The sequence below is a fragment of the Chaetodon trifascialis genome, chromosome 10 (assembly GCF_039877785.1).
Source record: "Chaetodon trifascialis isolate fChaTrf1 chromosome 10, fChaTrf1.hap1, whole genome shotgun sequence".
Classification (NCBI taxonomy): Eukaryota; Metazoa; Chordata; class Actinopteri; order Chaetodontiformes; family Chaetodontidae; genus Chaetodon; species Chaetodon trifascialis.
Genome location: NC_092065.1, coordinates 5245789 through 5266624, shown reverse-complemented (window position 1 = coordinate 5266624; position 20836 = coordinate 5245789). Strand labels below are relative to the sequence as shown.

Genomic DNA, 20836 nt, shown 5'->3' with positions numbered 1-20836 from the left:
AACAGCAGAAGGGACCAGGGCAAAAATCCCAGTGGGAGAGAGGCGTGCCATCCAGCATGCTTCACTCCACCAACAGCAACATTTCTAAATGTAAATTTAAGTTTGCTTTAAAGGAGGTGCTGATTGGACTTTTAATCAACTTTGAAAAATATTTTCCTTTCAAAACTCTCGGGCTTGTACATTGAGTGTTAGAGGAAAACTCACTGCTAGCCTCCCCGTAAAAGAGTCACTGCTGAACTGTGCAGGATGGTACTGTGTGATGATGATGATGATGATGGTGTACAACAGAGCAGTGCAAATGACAAAGACTACTGTGACTGTGTTGTAGTTTAACGTCATGATATTATCTTTATTTCAAATGTGACTTTTGTGTTGTTGTGTTGTTGTATTTTTGCTGTGTTGCAATTAAATGCTGCTCTCTTTCTATTTTACCATCCAGGATCAAAGAAACCAGAGAAACTCTCGATCTCCCCCGTTATCTATTAGTTGTTGTTGTTGGCTTCAGAAATGTCAGTTCAACTGTGACTTGTACATCATCTTACACATGAAACAGTTGCATCACCAGGATACTAAAAATTGGCTTTGGGAAAAAGGAGAAAGTAAGAACAGACTGCTTTCACTGACCTCAGACATTAAGCTCCTGGTGGAATTTAGGGGTAAGGCATTTTATATTACTACACAGTAAAGGTATGTAAATGTTATGGTTTTCAAGTTAATTTTGGTGAAACGTACATAACCTTGTATGACTTGGCAGTGCAGATTTTATAAAAGTAACGCACAGTCACTGGCATTATATGAGTAAGTTTGAATCACACCTATGTATTTATTTATACATGGATACACCAGCCTTGCGGCCAATCCAGGACACATTAGTGGCATTCAGATCTGTAATCATTAGAACCCTCACTTGATCGATCATTATCACAGTATTACAGTTCAGTTGTGCTGTTTGTGAGAGCTGCTATGCATTTCACTCAAATGTGCAATGAATCAGCTCTGCAGTTGAAATACAGCAGGTTTACGTAATAATCTTGTGGCTGATTGTCCTAATTATATTTGAAATTCAACTGACGGGCTAGCTAATGAAAGATACTCAGAAAGTGGCTGGTGTCAGGGCATCCGTGAAAACACAATGCAGGGAGGCAGTTTTTTCTTTATATGCATGCAGCTTTGTTCCCCACAGCAAACAGCTTCAGGCCCGCAGAGTTGCATAATGGGAGTAAAAAAAAGGAAAACAAAACTGATGCTGTGCACATATGCAGGGTATTTGAGAATGAAGTGAAAGTCAAATCTGCACTTTTGCTTACAAGTTTACTGTAGTTTATCTGCAGGTTTTGCAGGCCTGCTGTAAGGACACCCTTGAATTAATCAAATGTAAACTCTCTCATTTCTTTTACAATCACAACACAGTAGTGTCCCACAGTGTCATGTCAAATGATATGTTGGGATTCAGGGGTGCTAGAAAGATTTCCTGTGTATCATGTGCTTCATTTGTGTCCCAGAAAGGCTTATGCTGGTCCTAGCAGCCCTAACAGTTGCTGTAATTATTCACATACAGCAGAAGCAAATGTCAATACAGTTAAAAACCCCATAAGATCCTACATAAGCAAGATACATTTAATGACATACATATCCTATTAAGCTTCTGAGACTTCACAGGAATTTGCAGTGTTTTATTAAATTAGGAGAGACTAGGTGACAGGCATACTAATTTCAGACTGAATCATGAAATATTTTAATTAAACTCAGACGGCTGTTCATGCAAAGGCTCTTAGTAATGAAACCAGTAATGTATGACGATGAATTTTTAATTGAATGCATGTTCCAACTTTCACTGGCAAGAACAATAAATTTAACAGTAGCAACACATAGAGCGTTTGGCAGTTGGAAACATTTTCCAATGTAGTAAAACCTTTTTCAAAACCTATTTTCTGTAACAGATGTGTGTTCAAATCAGTGAAAATGACTAAAAAGGACCACAATGAGTGATATGTCAGTTTAAGATACTGAGAGGTGCGTCCTCTTCAGCATCAAAATATACACAGAGAAGGGGAAACACTGGTGGTGTGCTAAACTGGTTCCCCATGGTAGAGCACGGTCCATCTGTTAGCAGCACCAATGAAGATGAGATGAAACTTTTATGATTTGTGCCTTGAAATTGGGCCACTGCAGCTGAAAACAGTAGCTGGATACAGCAAGGAAAGCCGGTGTAAACAAGAATGTAGAGGGTTATGCTGACATATGTACAATGGAATAGGATAGTACCTTATTGAACCCTGTGGGGACATCTGGTCATAAACAACTTCAACACAACAACATTTAGCTTAAGAGAGTATCTATATCACATTCTGCCGGAGAAAAGTCAGCAACTATAAAAAGTAGCTTTGTCTTTTATCTTGAAACAATTCATCCTGACTGGCCCGGTTGTTAGAGATGCATGTTTACAACAGCAGCAGAAAAACAGAGTGCACGCACAGTATTCACGAGCCCAGAACATTATCGGACATGAGGCAGATCCAGTTTTTTGGTATCAATCCTGTTTATGCTAGTCCCGCTGCTCAAAATGAGACATTGACGCATACAGTAAGTCACCAAAACTACATATGTTGAACCGAATGAGACAATCCAGAGAAGTAGGAATAAAAGTTCCCATGAACTGCCAGCAGAGTGCTACGAGATTCCACATATTAATGTTTCCTGTAAAAAAAAAAAGGAGGCTAGGGGGGGTCACGGATATTGATTTGCTTAGTAGCCAGTAGTGCTGGATGTGCATTATGCAAGCTAGTAGTCCTACTGGACTATTAGACTCTTCCCGGGTACCCCGAGTACTGCATACTCCTTGTTGACACAAGCAGACCTGAACCAAACTGGAACCACAGCCTCAGGGACTGACAGAGGTCAGTTTCATGACTGAGAATACAGTACTGAGGTGTTTTCTTGCCTGTTCGGCTTTTGGTTCCTCTGGCCTGAATCCGCTAATAAGCTACAGTTCGCACTACTTAACGGTTACTTTAGCAACAAGTAAAGCTAACCTATCCATCAGGACACTTCGTGAATCACAGAGAGTTGAAGCAGAGCGGACAGACAACAGAGAGAAAACCAGAAAATATTTTAACCAGAAAATATGATTCAGTTTCACCCAAATCGAACTATATTGAATACAGATAACGATTAAAAAAAAAAAAAAAAAGTTGAAGTATAGCTGCAAGGAGATGGATCTATGTGTGAGTGTGAGTGTTTATGTTGCAAGCTTTCTATCTTATCAGAAACTCCAGATGGAAGTACAGAATATACAGGAAAATGAATGTGTGAAGTACGTGTGTTATTGTCTTTTCACCTTCCTGCAGTGAAAATGTGACTATTTATAGACAGAAGTAGCTTCTGTGTGTAGAGATCAAAGATTGCAGAGGTATGCATCAATCGGAAGGATATACTGCCTCTCTTTGGGAAGGAGAGATGCAGCAGTACAGGCTTGATGCATATATCTCTGCTTTAAAATAACAGCTGTCGGCTAGTCTGTAGCTCCATTTACAAGACATGATCTGACCTGAATGTGACTGGTCCTGAGACTGAAAACAATCACGATGTAGTTCAGATATAAAATATACGCCAAGAATTCTGCATGAAAAGAATTATGGTGTGATTAATGACGTCTTGATATATGGACAGCTGACACAGATAACCAGATCTTTGCGCTACAGCGCTACAGAACTATGTGCTTCACCAGTCACTGTCTGCAAACTAAAATAAGACTTTTTTCATTGGTTGGTTTGAACAGATCATAACTCATCACTTTAATTTCTAATGCTGTAATTTAGGAATGTTTGTCATGCCTCATGTATATTTTTTGTGTGTCTTTCTGTTTGTATTCTTTAATGGAGCCATGAAGCAAAAGCCAGTACGCTCAGTGGAGATGTGAGACAAAGATTCATTTATTAGCCTGACCCAGAAGAAGTCAGGAGTTGGCAGAGGCTGGCAACAAAGACAAAAAAAAAAAAAACCCACGAGGAATCTCTGGAAATCAATTTCCAAACAGTTTGTGGCTGCCAACTGAAATGCTATTGGAGAAGCTAGTTGTGAAGATAGATGATATCATAACCATTTGATGACTTTGAGATAATCACTTCTACACACTCTTGCAGATAACTACAGAAGTCATTTTAAACAAAGTCAAGAAACAGTTAAGCCAGTTTGTCCAAAACATGAAAGATCTATTATCCATGCTCAAGCATTTTTCCACATTTCACATATTTTCACAGCAGTCACTTAAAGGTATCGTCCACAGTCCCGATCATACAAACAGCCTCACCACTTTCAAAATGACGCAAGCTGCTGCAGCAAGGGACAAACTGTCTCGCCTTTCTTTCTTCCTCTTCTTCTATCAATACGCTTCTGTTGTTACAATTTTTCCACATATTTGTTTCCACAACATTCACTTTGAACTGGAAATATAGCCCGAATTACCGAAGCAAGACACTTTCCAAATGACACTTTCAGGTTGCCTTTAAAGGCTTGAATTCCCATTGATAACTTATTTGAAGTATTCACTTACATTACTGTGAGACACTTAAAAGTGACCTCCTCCCAAAAAAGGAATATGTTATGCATATTTTATGACACTGCTGAAATTGTAAAGGGTTATACTTTTTCTTTCATACTCTTTCCCACACACACACACACACACACACACACACACACACACACAATCCATTGCTGTATCCTCCCATACAGTGCAAGTCAAATTAAGAGCAAAGAGGGGGCACTTCGATTACAGCAGTAAAATGACCCGCTTCACACAAAGTTCACCTCATTTTGGTTGCAAATTAAATGTCGGCTTTGGTTTAGAGAGCTGTGCAGGTCGCCTCGCAGAATACCAATATGCTGCGGCCATTCCTCCGCATCAAATTTGTAACCCTGTTGGGTTGTTTAATGAAATCAAATTCAACTTTGGTTTTGCTTTCAGTGTATTCATTTCAATCAAATATACTGATGTGTGCTCACAAAGAGACAAATCTTGAAGTGTGGATCAACTTGAATTTTCAGAGTGGGAATACACAAACTTATCTCATCAGCTTCAATCTGACCGTGGTCTTTTAAAAATAGCTCATCATCATTAGTGGATCACTATTTCAAGGATGCGTTTACTGGGCCCAACCTCAGATGTAAGCAACATGGTGGATGCTGCTCTCTGAAGCACATTACAGTACTATGGATGAATACATTCTTAATGTACTGTAGGTAGCCCCTGGGGGATTTAAGTCCATAAACCTGCCAGTGTAACTTTGTATCACGCTCTTCTCTGTGAACACAATATCAACATCATCATACGACTCCATAGAGTTATTACCCTTATTATCCTTTTAAAGCTGGGGTTGGTTAATTTTGGAGAAACCAGCAAGAGTAGGATAGATTTTGAAAGTATCCATCCACAATAATCCCACTCAGGCCTCTCCCAAAAAACACATGAACAGACATGCCTGACTACAGCTAGAAAACAAAGAGAGAGGAGCAAGGCCCTTTGCTGTCATCACTAACCATATCCAACTGCCTCATGTGCCAAAAACATCTAACATTACCATGAATGTAAACAATGAACATGGCTGCTTTTGGCACTCACAGCTGTCAAGCTTGCATGTTTGTACTGGGAGATTCTGGCAGCACTTTGTCTGCAAGTCTTGTGCCACTAGCTCACTATAACTTCAGCAATATATCTGCATAGCCTTGTGGAAGACTGTGGAGATGTAAGTGCATGAGCAGAGAGCAGGCAGTAGACAGGAATGTGACAGGTAGGGAGTTTTTTTTTGGTCAGAGTGTTTGATTTATTGATTGCTGTTGGGATGTTAAAAGACTTTCAACACATATAACAAAACATATGTTAAAAATCTTCCTAAAATACATTACCTATCCCAGCTTTAAAACCCGTCACTTTCACTGTCAGACTTTACAACAGAAACTGCTCGTAGGGGGTACAATAATTCGTATTACAATCTGTGCAACAACTTAACTGAACATGGGAAACAATCTGTGCAATAACTGAACTGAACATGAACATGTGAGACAATCTGTGCACCTGGGCAATAACCTGTGCAATATTTTTGGTAAATTTTCTTAGGATGATGTGTTTCTCTTTCTCTTTCTATTAAACCCCTTTGTATATACTGTGTTAATTGCATGCACTTGTTGTCTTTTTGACTATTCTATTCACTTATTGACGCTGCTGTGAAATTTGGAATTTCCCCTCGAGGGATGAATAAAAGAATATTGAATTGAATTGATTGAATTGAATCACGTTTATCATTTACATTTTTCCTTACGTGGTGCCTGTAACACCTGTAATGTTTTCCTGAACCAGAGAAGCTCAGCTCAATATGACACTTTTCCAAACCCCTTAACAGACAGATCACTAGTTCACCAGTGCCACTTAGCTCTCTGCTCCGAGGAGGGTCTTTTCCAATTTGGCTTAAGTTTGGAAAGCGTACCTGAGCCTTGCCCACTTGAGGTCGTTATAGCCGAGGACGGTAGCTACAGGAAGCCCTCCACTTCCACCTCCATCTTAATCTTCTCTCTCGACTCCTGACAGCGTTTACTTCCTGCTGCAGCAGGTGATGAGTAGCAATGCAGTGTTAATGTAATACTGTGTAGATCACTCATCCCAGGTGGTGATGATACTCGTTCACAAACACAAGCTACCAACATGGACCATTACGCATGCCCACAGATGCTTTCAGTGTATGGACATGGATATGCAAATTAAGACAGCATACGCTTACATATAAAATAAATGTCAAGTGATAGAAGCAATCAAGTACTTGCATAAATACACATGCACACGCACACACACACACGGAAATACATTACAGTGCATGTATTACATGTAAATAAGACTGCTGATAAAATAGCCTACTTTTACTTGTTCCTCACCAACTACAAACTGCATACATATAGCCTAATTTTAGGTTGGTGAGTCCCATCTACAGACTGCATAAACTATCAGGCAAATCTCTCCAGATCTCTCCATAATAAATTATTATGAAATTAATAAGATGTCTGATGCATACTGCTGAAACATCACTGAAGCATGAGCATCATACAGTAAAAGCCCAAATTGCTGAAAAAGACTGCTGAGAGGTGAAAGAAAGGGTTCATGTTCAAAACTCTGCTCATTGGACACAGATGTTTTTATTTTACTGTGGCTAATTACCCGTCTGCTCAGGCTGAAACTGAGCTCATTCAAATTAAGTGACATCAACAAAGTTCACCTATTAATAACACTGATCAAGGTGTGAGAGTGAGAGTGAGGGGGGTGTTAAACAAGCACACCTTCACACACAGGGCTCTATTTTCGACTCCGCCGCCAGTGCGGCGCAGGCTGCGCCGCCGGCGCACTGGTATTTTCGAGCGGCGCAGGCAGGCACGGCGCATTTGGTATTTTGGTAGACCGAGGCGTACAGAGGTGCGCCAGGATGGGCATTGCGGCGCAGTAGGGGGGAGGTGTCAGCATAATGAGCCGGCTCATTGGAATTTTCGACCATTTCGGTCTGAGCCGGCGGCGTAAAAGTGCGCTGAAAGCTCGCCACCTCAGACCTGGTCAACTCTGTGCGCCGGCGGCGCAAGTGGATTTTTGTAAACCGGCGGAGTTGTTCGGTCACGTCACCAATACCTCACAGGCAGGTTTCCACAGTGTCTGGCATTTCATTGCGATCAATTATTAGCAACAGCCGCGATTCAATGCAACTATCTGAGTCAGCACATACAGTCAGACCTAAATTTATATATTTTGATCCGTATCTCATCTGACCACATCGAAAGCGCGTTCGGCACGCGTAATGGTCACTCAACCTGACTGAATGTACACAGGTGAAACAGGGATGTCTGGTGATCTGTGACTCAAATTGCCTGGTGACAAACGTGTATGCCACTTTCCCCGGGTCGGCACATGACTCGTTCATCCGGCGAATTCTAGCATCCCTACAGTCTTTCAGGGGGACACCTCTCTGGATGGGTGGCTGCTAGGTGATAACGGCTATCCACTGAAAACGTGATGACGCCATATATCACACCATCAACAAGACGGCAGCGTGGTTTTAACGGTCTTTTCAGCAGTGCTCGGTCAGTCATCGAACGCACACTGCGATCAATAATTAGCAACAGCGACGATTCAATGCAGCTGTCTGAGTCAGCACATACAGTCAGACCTATATTTATATATTTTGATCAGCATATCATCTGACGACATCGCAAGCGCGTTCGGCACGCATAATGGTCACTCACCCTGACCGAATGTACACAGGTGAAACAGGAATGAGAACTAATCGGTTAACGTCGCTGTGCCAACCAGAAACAGCCGTGGCATCCTACAGAGCATATATACTGCATCTATCTCAGAGCACTCGAGAGACAGAGAGAGACAGACACATGAAAAAACGTAAGTGATGATCATTGTCCGCTATTACCCACGTCATTTCATTCCAAATACAAATGTAGTCATAGTAATGCTTAACGTTATCTACAACGATGGAGTACATCATTGCTTTGAGGAGGATGATGATGATGATGAGGATTTACCATCTAAGGACCTCATACTTAGACATCAGAATCAGAATCAGAAATTCTTTATTTATCTCCGAAGGGAAATTGTTTTTGTTGCAGTGCTCCTTACAAGAATAGAATTAGAAAAAATTTGAAAAGAAAGAAAATAGAGAGAACTATATACATAAAAAGCAAATATAAAAACAAAATATATATATATAAACAAAATATACCACAAAATATAGAACATCATATAAAACAATATATATATACTGAGGAAAAATAAACAGTATATACAAACGGTTGTGCAAAGTAATACAAACGGATGTCAGGAGACATGAGTGACGTCAGTCTCCTGGAAACTTGGTGTGTGGACCATTGGGGCTCTATTTTCGACTCCGCCGCCGGCGCGGCGCAGGGGCGGCGCAAAGTCAGGTCCGCTGCGCCGATGGGGCGTGGCAGCGCAGACTTTGGTATTTTCGTGAGCTGCGCCGGCGCATCTCCTCCTCCTTCTCATTTCAGTCCCACCCAGCGGCGCAACTCGGAAAGAGGGAGGGGACAAGGCGTGGAGTGGGTTTGGCACAGCCGAGTCAAATCTTCACCAATCACAGCAGCTCCTCGCCTCACCTTTAAGAACACCACTGGCAAGGCGCATGGCAAGTTTCCAGGAGACTGACGTCACTCATGTCTCCTGACATCCCTTTGTATTACTTTGCACACCCGTTTGTATATACTGTTTAATTTTTCTCAGTATATATATATATATGTATATATATATTGTTTTATATTGTGTATATTTTGTGGTATATTTTGTTTATATATTTATATTTTCAATATAAATATTTTGTTTTTATATTTGCTTTTTATATATATAGTTCTCTTTCTTTTCTTTCTTCTCTAATTTTATTCTAATTCTATTCTTGTAAGGAGCACTGCAACAAAAACAATTTCCCCTCGGAGATAAATAAAGAATTTCTGATTCTGATTCTGATGCCTAAGTATGAGGTCCTTAGATGGTAAATCCTTGGCCTCCTCTTCATCCTCCTCAAAGCAATGATGTACTCCATCGTTACAGATAACGTTAAGCATTACAATGATAACATTTGTATTTGGAATGAAATGACGTGGGTAATAGCGGACAACGATCATCACTTACGTTTTTTCATGTGTCTGTCTCTCTCTGTCTCTCGAGTGCTCTGAGATAGATGCAGTATATATGCTCTGTAGGATGCCACGGCTGTTTCTGTTGGCACAGAGATGTTAACCGATTAGTTCGCATCTCTGTTTCACCTGTGCACATTCGGTCAGGGTGAGTGACCATTATGTGTGCCGAACGTGCTTCTATGTGCTGACTCAGACAGTTACATTGAATCGTCGCTGTTGCTAATTATTGATCGCAGTGTGCGTTCGAGCACTGCTGAAAACACCGTTAAAACCACGCTGCCGTCTTGTTGACGGTGTGATATATGGCGTCATCACGTTTTCAGTGGATAGCCGTTATCACCTAGCAGCCACCCATTCAGAGGGGTGTCCTCCTGAAAGACTGTAAGGATGCTAGAATTCGCCGGATGAACGAGTCATGTGTCGACCCGGGGAAAGTGGCATACACGTTTGTCACCAGGCAATTTGAGTCACAGATCACCAGACATCCCTGTTTCACCTGTGTACATTCAGTCAGGTTGAGTGACCATTACGCGTGCCGAACGTGCCGTACGGATCAAAATATAAATTTAGGTCTGACTGTATGTGCTGACTCAGATAGTTGCATTGAATCGTGGCTGTTGCTAATAATTGATCGCAGTAAAATGCCAGACACTGTGGAAATCTGCCTGTGAGGTATTGGTGACGTGAGCACACGACTCCACCGGTTTACGAAAATCCACTTGCGCCGCCGGCGCACAGAGTTGACCAGGTCTGAGGTGGCGAGCTTTCAGCGCACTTTTACGCCGCAGGCTCAGACCGAAATGGTCGAAAATTCCAATGCGCCGGCTCATTATGCTGACACCTCCCCCCTACTGCGCCGCAACGCCCATCCTGGCGCACCTCTGTACGCCTCGGTCTACCAAAATACCAAATGCGCCGTGCGCCTGCCTGCGCCGCTCGAAAATACCACTGCGCCGGCGGAGTCGAAAATAGAGCCCAGCGTGTGTAGAGGCTGCAGACAAGTAAAACTTTCCCAAAACCAGTATGTGGCACCATGGATGAACAAGAAACCACTCTTAACAAATAGACCCATCACGGTAGACAACTTCCTATAAATGACTCAAATTGAAAACATCTGGACAGTGGGCAATGTAAGCATATCACATAGGTGAATTAAACAAACAGGAAGCAAATACTATGTTTCCCAACCTTTTGTCATCAGTGTCCCAATCCTTAGGCACCAACATTCATGACCTCAGCAATGGGAGCCTTTCCATGCCATTATATCAATTTGACTGTGTGCCATATTCTTGTAATCTGCATTCAGGAGCATGGGGTCAGTCACAGGCAGATTTATTCAAAAGCTGATAAATTACCTGTACCTTCACTAGAACAATAACACATCAGTCTTACAGATCTTTGAGGACACTCTCTGCATATCAAGTGGCAAATCCAGTGTTGAGGAACTAGAAGCAATACTATCCCGGTACAGAAGCAGCACCAAACAGGACCGCATGGTCCCACAAAGAGTGGTGTTTTCAGCTGAAAAGACAATAGGCAGTGCTCTAGCCTGCTTAAAGGATATTTACACCAGGCACTGCAGGAATAAGGCTAGGAGAATCATTAAAGATCCCATGGATAACAGCTTTTTCTTCCTGCTGTGGTCAGGAAGAAGGTACCATAGACACCAGGCTTGTACTGAGAGGCTCAGAAAGAAAGCTTTTACCTGCACAAATGGAAGGAACTGGCAGGATTACATTTCACTGTAATTGTACCTTAGGTATATGATTACATGTGACAAGTAAACCTAATTGACTGATTGATAATGCATAATATATGCACTGTATTATTATATGCATTCTATATACAATTATTTTAACCTATTTTGCAGAGTCACAGTGGCCCTGGTCTGCTCCAGCATAATTCTATGAAAAAAAAAGGATGACAAATGTAGCTGAATAATTAGTGACGCCTAAAAAGTGACACTTAAAAAGTGCCCTCTTAGAATGCGCTCATGTAAAGATCTTTGCTATTTAAACCTGGACGTCATTTTGCGGAAAGAGGCTGCCATCTCTACAAAAAGGCAAAAATAATTTCAGATGGGAAAATGGCCAACCAAGATGAGAGTGCACTGCTCTGACCAGAATACTAATGACGACAGAGACCTGGCGAGGAGAAGACAAGGTAACAAGAGCTTTCTATAAAAGCCTGGACTGCCTAAACCTGATAAAATGCACATATGCTTTGACAGTTATTTAGGCCAACCGCTGGCCGAGTGACATTTGTGTTTACCTTTGGCACATTTTGCATTTTTTGCTGAAAATCAACTTAAGCTCTGTCAGATGGAGTATGTTTCTGTCATCAGGTCATTTAATCTTAACACTGCTGAGTAATGTTCAAACCATCAGGATCAACAATCTCTGAGCTTTCAACTTCTGTTTCAACAAGGTCAAGGGTGCTTTGATCTTTTCTGTGGTATCAGGACATACATCTGGGTGATATTATCAGTTTTCAAAACAAAGGCTTATGCTTGTTGGAGAATATGATGATCAGGCCTCCTTTGTCACCTGCCCCCCTTTTTTTTCACATTTTTTGTATTTAGCGGCATACTACAGGCTCAGCTGCTTGCTAACAAGCTAATACACATGCTCATTTGACCGTGAAAGTGAAAACACACATCCATCCTGTTCCATACAACAATCACACTCTTATGTGTGATTTAAAAAGCCATCCAATTAACCACAGAAATTCCTTGGGCCCTCGTTGGACTGATTGTGGCGAATAAGCACCGATTCTGATTTTCTACATCTCGCTGCATACCTACTGCAAAGTTTGCTACAGAAATATAGTTAAACATGTAATGACTTTAGATTTCATAGATGCAACTAACCCCCACCCCCGCTTCCTCCTGCTGCGTTGATCCAAAAATAGAGCTCCGGGTGCATCATCCATGATAATTAGAAATATTGGCAGCTTGCTTGAGCCTGTGTTTTCACTCTCAACTGACGCTGATCATAGCGGAGACTTCAGTACAGTCAGGACTGGGAAACGATCCAGGAACGATGTTCGTGGAAGAGGCACCTCTTCCCCAGCTGTGCTTATATAATAAACTAGCTCTTTTGAGCCTGAAATTAATCTAAAACAAATAAATACTGTTTTCATGGTTTAATTATATCTTTTTTTAGCATGTTTCCAAGCAAGCTGTGAGTATTTCAGCTTTGAAATATTAGTCACAAAGCAGGATTTGTAAGGAGTGCGTGTTCTGGGGCACCAGAGTAACACACATGCTGGGGGCCGAGGGAGAGGTCTCAGCTAAATGTATTATTATTTTTGATTTACCTCCAACTGTGAGTGTGTCTGTTTGTGCACGGGTGGAGGGGGTAGGACCAATTTCAAGATTAAAAAGTGATGTCAGCAAGCCAAGAATGCAATATTTTAATGATGACCATTTGTAAGTCATCACCATGCTGACTCACTGACATTTACCATTTTCAGAGGCTGTATGCACATGGATCCTGCATACAGATGGTCTCAGTTTTCTTCACACACTAAAGCCTACAATTGTCTAAAATAGATAACCTGTGGGGGCTGTGAAAAATGTCCTGAATCACATATTGATAAGGGATCAAGTGGCGCATTGCATTGCCTAACAGGTGTGAAAATCTCCAGCTCTCACATGCACCTCGTAGATTGTGCAAAAGCAGGTCTGAGAAATTTCATCTCACATTTTGTCCCACGCTTTTTGACTAATGCAACTTGATGGTGGGTTAAGCCAGGCATCATGGTGGAGACACTTTGGAAATAAACGAGGATAAACTACATGTTAATCGTCAGCTATTTGACTTTTTCACTATCATCTTTGCTACTGTGCAGGAAGTTCAGCTCCAGTATGGTAAAATGTTTGTTGTTTGCAGTGTGCTGTTTTTAGACACCCAGAGGAAAATACAGATTTACTATAAATATCAAGCAGCGCTTCTATTAGCATCCGGCTACAGCTTTACAGGTTGAAGACAGTCTCTTTTCTCACATCAGTCAAAAACAGCCAGAAGCATCTGGATGAGCATTTGGGATTTCTCCAATCTGACCTCCCTCTCAGTTTCAGTAGGCGGCTCGCTACATGTGCCAACAATCAAAGAGAATCTATTGTGCTTCAACCCAGAAGTATTGTTTGTCCTTTCAGCTGTCAGTAATGGATTGGCACAAACAATTCCAGCAAAACTAATAGTTGGGACAAAATGCCAAAGACTGTAAATTGAGATTGAAAGGTGATTTAACACAGGAAGGCCCCCTGCTAGGGATTTGGCAGAAAGAAATGGATATAATAGAGAGCAGAGCTGTAGCAACACAAGGGTTCTGTTCAGGTGTGTCTCCATCCTCAGTGCTTGCATGCGCCACTCTTTCCTCAGCAAAACTCTGCTGGGAGCCGCTTCACTTGTCTGTTGTTTAGTGTCAGAAACTGTATTCCGCCATGTGATGTGGAGGGAGGAAAACTGATGCCTCCTTTTCCCTGTGTGACTCTAATGAACACAGGCAGCATTGGATCATGTGCCTTCGTTCTTGGGGTACGGTATAGGAAGTGTAGGTGCATATTATTCACGTGCATCAAAGTGCCTTTTAAAGTAACAATTTCCGTGTTATGATCAATAGAACCAGCACTGTGGCGTGTCCCAGTAATTACAGTAAGCAGGGCATCTTTCAAATGGAGGCCAGGCTTCATTAAGGAGAGATTAAATTAGATTATTCATAACTAGATTAGACATAATCATCATGCCACATTTGGAACAGGCTTGTCCACATTGTAGCTCTCAGGCCGTTCAATGCAAAGAAGATTACAAGTTGTGATGAGCATTTTCTTCTGCCTGTGTCTGCTTACTGGCTTTCAGACTGTCAGGTACATTGTACATCCTCAAATACAAACGGGCTCTGCTGTTCTTGTCATTCTCTCCTTTCTTTATGTGATACTTTTGAGACTGTACGGCGTCCATTAAAGGATAAACTGCTTTGCTGCACTTAGCTTAAAAATACCCTGATCCGTGTGCAGCATTTGATTTTCTTCTGTATTCAGTTGTTGGCACATTTTATGAAACTCAATGTGAATCATGTGACATGAAATAAACATGGCTTCCCGTACAGTCATAGGTAGTGTATGTGTATTCAAAGGCTCTGTTTGCATTGTAAACAAACAAAACTGACTGCATTTGTCATCTCTTCAAATGCTTTAAATGAATTAAGTTTCCTGTAACATACTGAATTGATCTCAAAGTCCTCCTTCTTGTATATAAAGCCTTTAAAGCCCCTTTATCCCTGTTTTCATGTCCATTATAGGTCTTTGTAGGTCATTGTGAAGCACACATTACATGTGATTTCTTTGTTGCAAAATACTTTGAGTTGCAATTCCTGTATGAAAGTTGCATTACAACCTTTATTATTATTATTATTATTATTATTATTATTATTATTATTATTATTATTATTATTATTATTATGAACTTCCAGTCAGCGTATGAATTATGACCCTTGTCTGTCAGGAGCAGAGGTGAAAGTAGTGGGATATCATTATAGCACCAGAAAACGTCTTTGTTGTTTGTTTTTGAACAGCACACATGCAGAGTAGGAAACAGGAAGATAGTGTTTGCGACGCCTTCAGCAAAGGGCCAAAGTTTGGAATCGAGCCTGGGCTGCGAGGGTTAGGGCACAGCCTTGGTACATTGGGCACAAACTCTGCCAGGTGAGCTCTGTAGCACTCGAAAGCATCTTATGCCCATTTCACACATATGACCTCAAAAACATTCCACTGCTGCCGACCACTAAATGTTACTAAATAACTAAATGTTTTCTACAGCACTCAACAATGTCACAGTACTTCAAATAAACTTGGTCCCAAAGTTCCCTGTAAGCTAATTAGTGGTGACAGAGATGTTGCACATGTCACATGGATAACCAAACGAACTGTCTAGAAGTAGTCTTGCCGCTGGTTTATTTTAAATGAATGGCTAAACAGATGAGCAAATTATTCAAAATCCTTTGCCCCATTTCATTGTGAAGAATGGGAAAAGGTCTGAATAACATTTGATTTGCACTTTGAACACAACGCAGTGTATTTCATATCAAAACTAGGGCAACAGAGGAGCATTTGATATGATTTTGTAGAACAACAGAGTGCACAAAAGGTCAGGGAGGGGTGAATCCTTTCCTGAATCTGTTACATAGATGTACATAAGAATCTCTATTGTGCTGGCCTAGTAATGCTTCCAAATACAGAAGATAAAAGCTGTTCCTGAATTATTTATACAATTTCCAATTTATACCATTTAGATTCGCTCAGCCGGCAGGAAAAAAGTAGGGAGGGGAAGTGAACAAATATTGCTCTCTCATCCTTCATGAACAACTGCTGAGTAATGTTCTTAACCTCCACCTGCTGCAGACCGCACTTGAATTTGAAGAATGCCAACTGAATGCATGTGAACGTGTGCGCATGGGTTCAAGGCAAGATAACACATGTTAAAATTTGTGTCAGAGTTAATAGTTAAATGACTGACTAATCTTTTTTTAGTGCAAAATAAAATTAACTTAGGGCTGCACAGTGGGGCAGCAGGTAGTGCGCGTGCCTCACAGCAAGAAGGTTGCTGGTTCGATTCCCGGGTTGGGCCTTTCTGTGTGAAGTTTGCATGCTCTTCCTGTGCATGCGTGGGTTCTCTCCGGGCACTCCGGCTTCCTCCCACAGACCAAAAACATGCTCATTAGGTTAATTGATGACTGTAAAATTGCCCCTAGGTGTGAGTGTGTGTGTGAATGGTTGTGTGTTTGTGTATGTGCCCTGCGATTGACTGGCGACCGGTTCAGGGTGTACTCCGCGTCTCGCCCGTTGACGGCTGGGATAGGCTCCAGCCCCCCCCGCAACCCGCAAAGGGTTACGCGGTATAGAAAATGGATGGATGGATAAAATGAACTTTCTGTGATGTGGACAACAGCTTATATTTTATGTCATATAAAAGGAGATACTACAAATTACATTTAAACAAAGGTATCCAGTCTTTTATGATCAATAAATGGGTTTCCATTAATTTGCCTGCTTGAATTGTGAATTACGCCACTCTTAAGACTCAGACTATGTGAAGGAGTTCCTCAGAGTTCTGTTATTGGTCCTCTATCATATCGACTGCATCTGTCAAATGGTGCCATCTGTTCTCTCTTCCTGCTTGCTGTTGATAATCCACTACAGGATGTGAATGCCTCAGATCAGTGTGATCACTGCTGAGCCTTTGTCATAATGGCAATGTACTTTTACATCAAATAGTATTATTATCATCTATCAGTAGAGACACTCAGCCACCTAAGCATCTGTTATCAATACATTCTCATTAAAAACAATACATTTTTAGAGGGTTTAAATGCCTAACTAACTATAAGATCCACATTTGAGATAACAGGACACCATATAGGCTTAGTTCAGATGAGAAATATGCTATTCTCACACTCCTGTCTACCTCACCTTCGTACCAGCTCCTCATAATTATGCAAGACCCTCTCTTTGACAAGCTTTTTATGTAAAGTTGTTGTGAACATTGTGTTAGAAAGAGAGGAGTTGATTAGACACTATGGCTATTATTATTTGAGGCAGCTGTTTGAGGTGGTGTTGCACTGGACTACGTACATTATACTGAAGGTATTTGTTAATGAGTGGTTTATATCTACGAGGGGGAATCAATAAAACCTTGATATAATTCAATCAAAAAATAATTTCCTCTTCCTCCGTATGTCTACGGCTTACTACCTTCAATTGTAAAAATTTGAAAGTAGAATCATCTGGATTTTGAATTCATTAGTAGTGATTAGTTAATCTTTAATCACCTTTGGGTCAGAGATAGCCATTATTCAGAAGTGTATTAAAACCTGGATTTATTTTTAATCATCATAGTGAGTTCTTCAGTTTAACGAGTAGGAGCGAACCCTCAGTTATACATGTTTTGACTGAATATTAGTAAAAGATTGATCAGAATCTTTTTTTTACAATGACTATCTTCTGAATTGGGTCCAAGAAGAGAGAGAGACTGGGATGAGGAGCTCATATCCACATAACTTCCCAAAGCTAGTCCACCATTAGCTGTGAATTGCTGTGACAAATTTTCGAACTTCATTTCATGCATCATGGTAAATCATGAAAGCACATCGGTAATAACCATTATTTGCTGTAACGGCCTTGAGAATAATTGCCTTGGAGGTTGAGTAAAAATGAGCTGTTAACTTCTAACTTCTCATTTAGCGATGGGCAGTATCAGTGCTTCCTGGCTATGGGTGGAGGGGCATACATGGACACTGAGTCACTCTTGAATGCAAGTCATCCACTGCACGACAAGCTTTTACTGCAGCCGATTAGGGTAAAAATGACTCCTGCTAGCCACACTTAGCCACATCCTGTGTGTGTGTGTGTGTGTGTGTGTGTGTGTGTGTGTGTGTGTGTGTGTGTGTGTGTGTGTGTGTCTGAGGGGGACTGAGATGGAAAATAAACCAAATAAACCAATCAATTAGCAGAATGCCACTGGTTCAAAATACCGGGGATCAGGCCTGAATTGAATAGTGATGCATCCTGGGATACCTTCTTGATTTAATGTGCATTGCAACCCCATAAAAGCATCACTAAGTAAAGCTAAATCCATGTTGTTTATTCAAAACCCTTAAATCCACACTGATATTGCATTAAGAATTCTCAGCTTGGCTGTAGAAACTGATCAGAATTAAACCGAAAGAAGCAGTGACTCGATATGTGATACATTAATGAGACAAAAGCATTCGATACACTGCATTTAATGCAATCTACTTGAATATGTTTTGCAATTACCACTGCCAATATCACAAAACCTCTGCAATATAATCAGTGAAAACATGAACCACTGTGGCTGCATCTGTATTGCAATATGCAGTAGTATCAGCCGACCCTGTCTAAGTGCTGAAAAGGAATTATAAATGAAACAGAAGCAGAAGGTCTGCCCAAGGTGGGGTAATTTGATTTATCTTTTATTATTTTTCCATCCTCTGGTGTTATCATGGTTTCTTCTGTGAAATGGGAAATGTGATAAATATTGATGTCCTTTACAGGAAATGAGGGCAGGCATGTGTGAGATGCAGGCCCCTGTCCTATCTATCACATGTTTCATGGATGTGTCTGTAAACTGACCCCCATTACCAAAAGACCTGAGCCTCAGAAGAGGTTTTGCCAGCTAAAAGCTCTTTCTGAGGCTTATTAACACATGCTCTGTCCTTCTCTGTCCCTTTCGTCCTCTTGTCTCTGGCTTCCTGTCAGTCTTTCATCGCTATATTCTCTTGCCTTTCCTCTCTTCATACTTCACTTCCACTAGCATCTCTCATCCATTGTCTTCACTGCTTTTAGTACCCTCCTCTTGTATTCCAATGTCTCTCGCCCTCTCCCTTCTAACAATCTCTCTTTACTCCTCTCCCTGTAGAGTTCATAGAGGCAAGAGAGAGAGATGAACAGAGAATTAATAAGAAGACAGCAGTAAAGATAAAAGGAAAGAAGCTCATCCAGCATGCAGAGGGGGACCAAAATAGCAACATCAACTTTACTTCATGCTTCAAGCTGACAAAGTAGAAAAAGTGAAATAGACACAGCGTCTCTAACAGCCTATGTTATATACTTCTAATGATAATAAATACAGTGAATATATGACAAATTTTAATATCTTCCTCTACACACTCTGTGACCTGCAAGTGAGCCTTCTCAAAGCAGTGTGTGTTGACAGGTCAGAGCTGGTGTCAAAAGGCCCCATCAGGTATTTAGACAGATCAACAAGCTGCAATTAGTCCTCCCACTTCAGCTGAGGAGGTCTCCATGAGAATATGTGCAGGTATGCAGCAGGACTATAATTCCCACCTTGTTGCATCACACCTACACAAGCACATCAAGGACACATAATGCACGAACACAAACTCACACCTTCTCATGCCCACTTTGAACAGAGGGCACATATAAATGCACCCATGCATGTTAAATTCAGCCATTCCTAATGCGCTCCCACCTTCATAATGTTCCTTTAATAAGACAATTTATCTTTCTGTCATCGTTAACAGATGGCCCCAAACCAATATCAGGTAGACCATGCAAAGTTGTCTCTAAGGGACAGGAGCTGAAAATAACAGCAGATCAATAGCAAGTACCAAGTAGAGCATTTTTCCCTCCAGCCTCTGACAGCATGAGCAACACTGCTGGTGTGGCACACATTTCTGTTCCCTGCTTCTTTCCCTACACTCTCTCACACTCCTCAGCCAGCCCATCCTCATTTTCTCGCTCTCTCCATGTCCTAAATAGCTTGCTCTGCTTCATTTAACTGCTCCCCCATTCCATAATGTGTACTGCTTGCACCTGTCAATATGTTATGAGTAGTAAATCAGGTAGGAAGTGCAAGAAAAGGAGATGGGCATACAGAAAGAGAGTGAGAGGGAGAGAGCGAAGAGCAGACAGGGGAGAGATATCCTTACCTGAGCTGTAACGATGGGAATCCAGAAATTGCTTGCTTCATTCCACGGTGTCTGCTCATTAAATCCAAGATACTGGGGAAAGGATTGAAGATTCCATCGAGATGCTGCCCCGAGAGGAAGAAAATGAGAGATTCTTTAATGGGAGGATTTTGGAGTGTTGTTAAAAAATGTGGCAAATATGCACAAGGAGAAGGATCAGACATCCAAGTCCAGAGCACTTCATGAGTTCTTCCCGACAGCTGCGAAGCCACATGTGTATACACACTGACACATGTGGTTCACACGGCGAGCCACACACATACACACACATACACACACACACAGGGAGGGTGTATCCTCTGTTGGTCTCAGCGAGGCTGAAAGACTGACGGGGAATGAAGGAAGGATGGAGACAGAGAGAAAGAGAGACACAGCAGAGGGGAGGGGATCTGGAGAAGGGCAAGGTGGAGGGAGGAGCTGCAGTATGTGATGAGAGACTGAGAGAGGAGGGAGGGAGGAGGAAGAGGGGAGGAGAGAGTCTCTCCATTCCTCCTTATTTCTCCCTCAATCTGAACTGCAGCGTGATCCGCACAGAACGTAACAGTGGGAGCTAATGAAATTATTTCGCCATATCTCCATCTGAAAAGATTGCAGGTGATGCTGAGCAGCTAAACACGGGGATGAAAGCGAG

The 20836-nt window shown here is 41.5% G+C and overlaps 1 protein-coding gene across 1 annotated transcript in view; it reads right to left on the bottom strand.

The window, feature by feature from the left end:
* The window catches only part of lingo1a (leucine rich repeat and Ig domain containing 1a), a 125240-nt gene extending 104663 nt beyond the window's left edge, over positions 1–20577 (bottom strand). The window contains exon 1 of the mRNA XM_070971834.1: positions 20167–20577. The gene's annotated coding sequence lies outside the window, so the exon portion shown is untranslated. The remainder of the gene's footprint in view (positions 1–20166) is intronic.
* Positions 20578–20836: the final 259 nt, after the last annotated feature.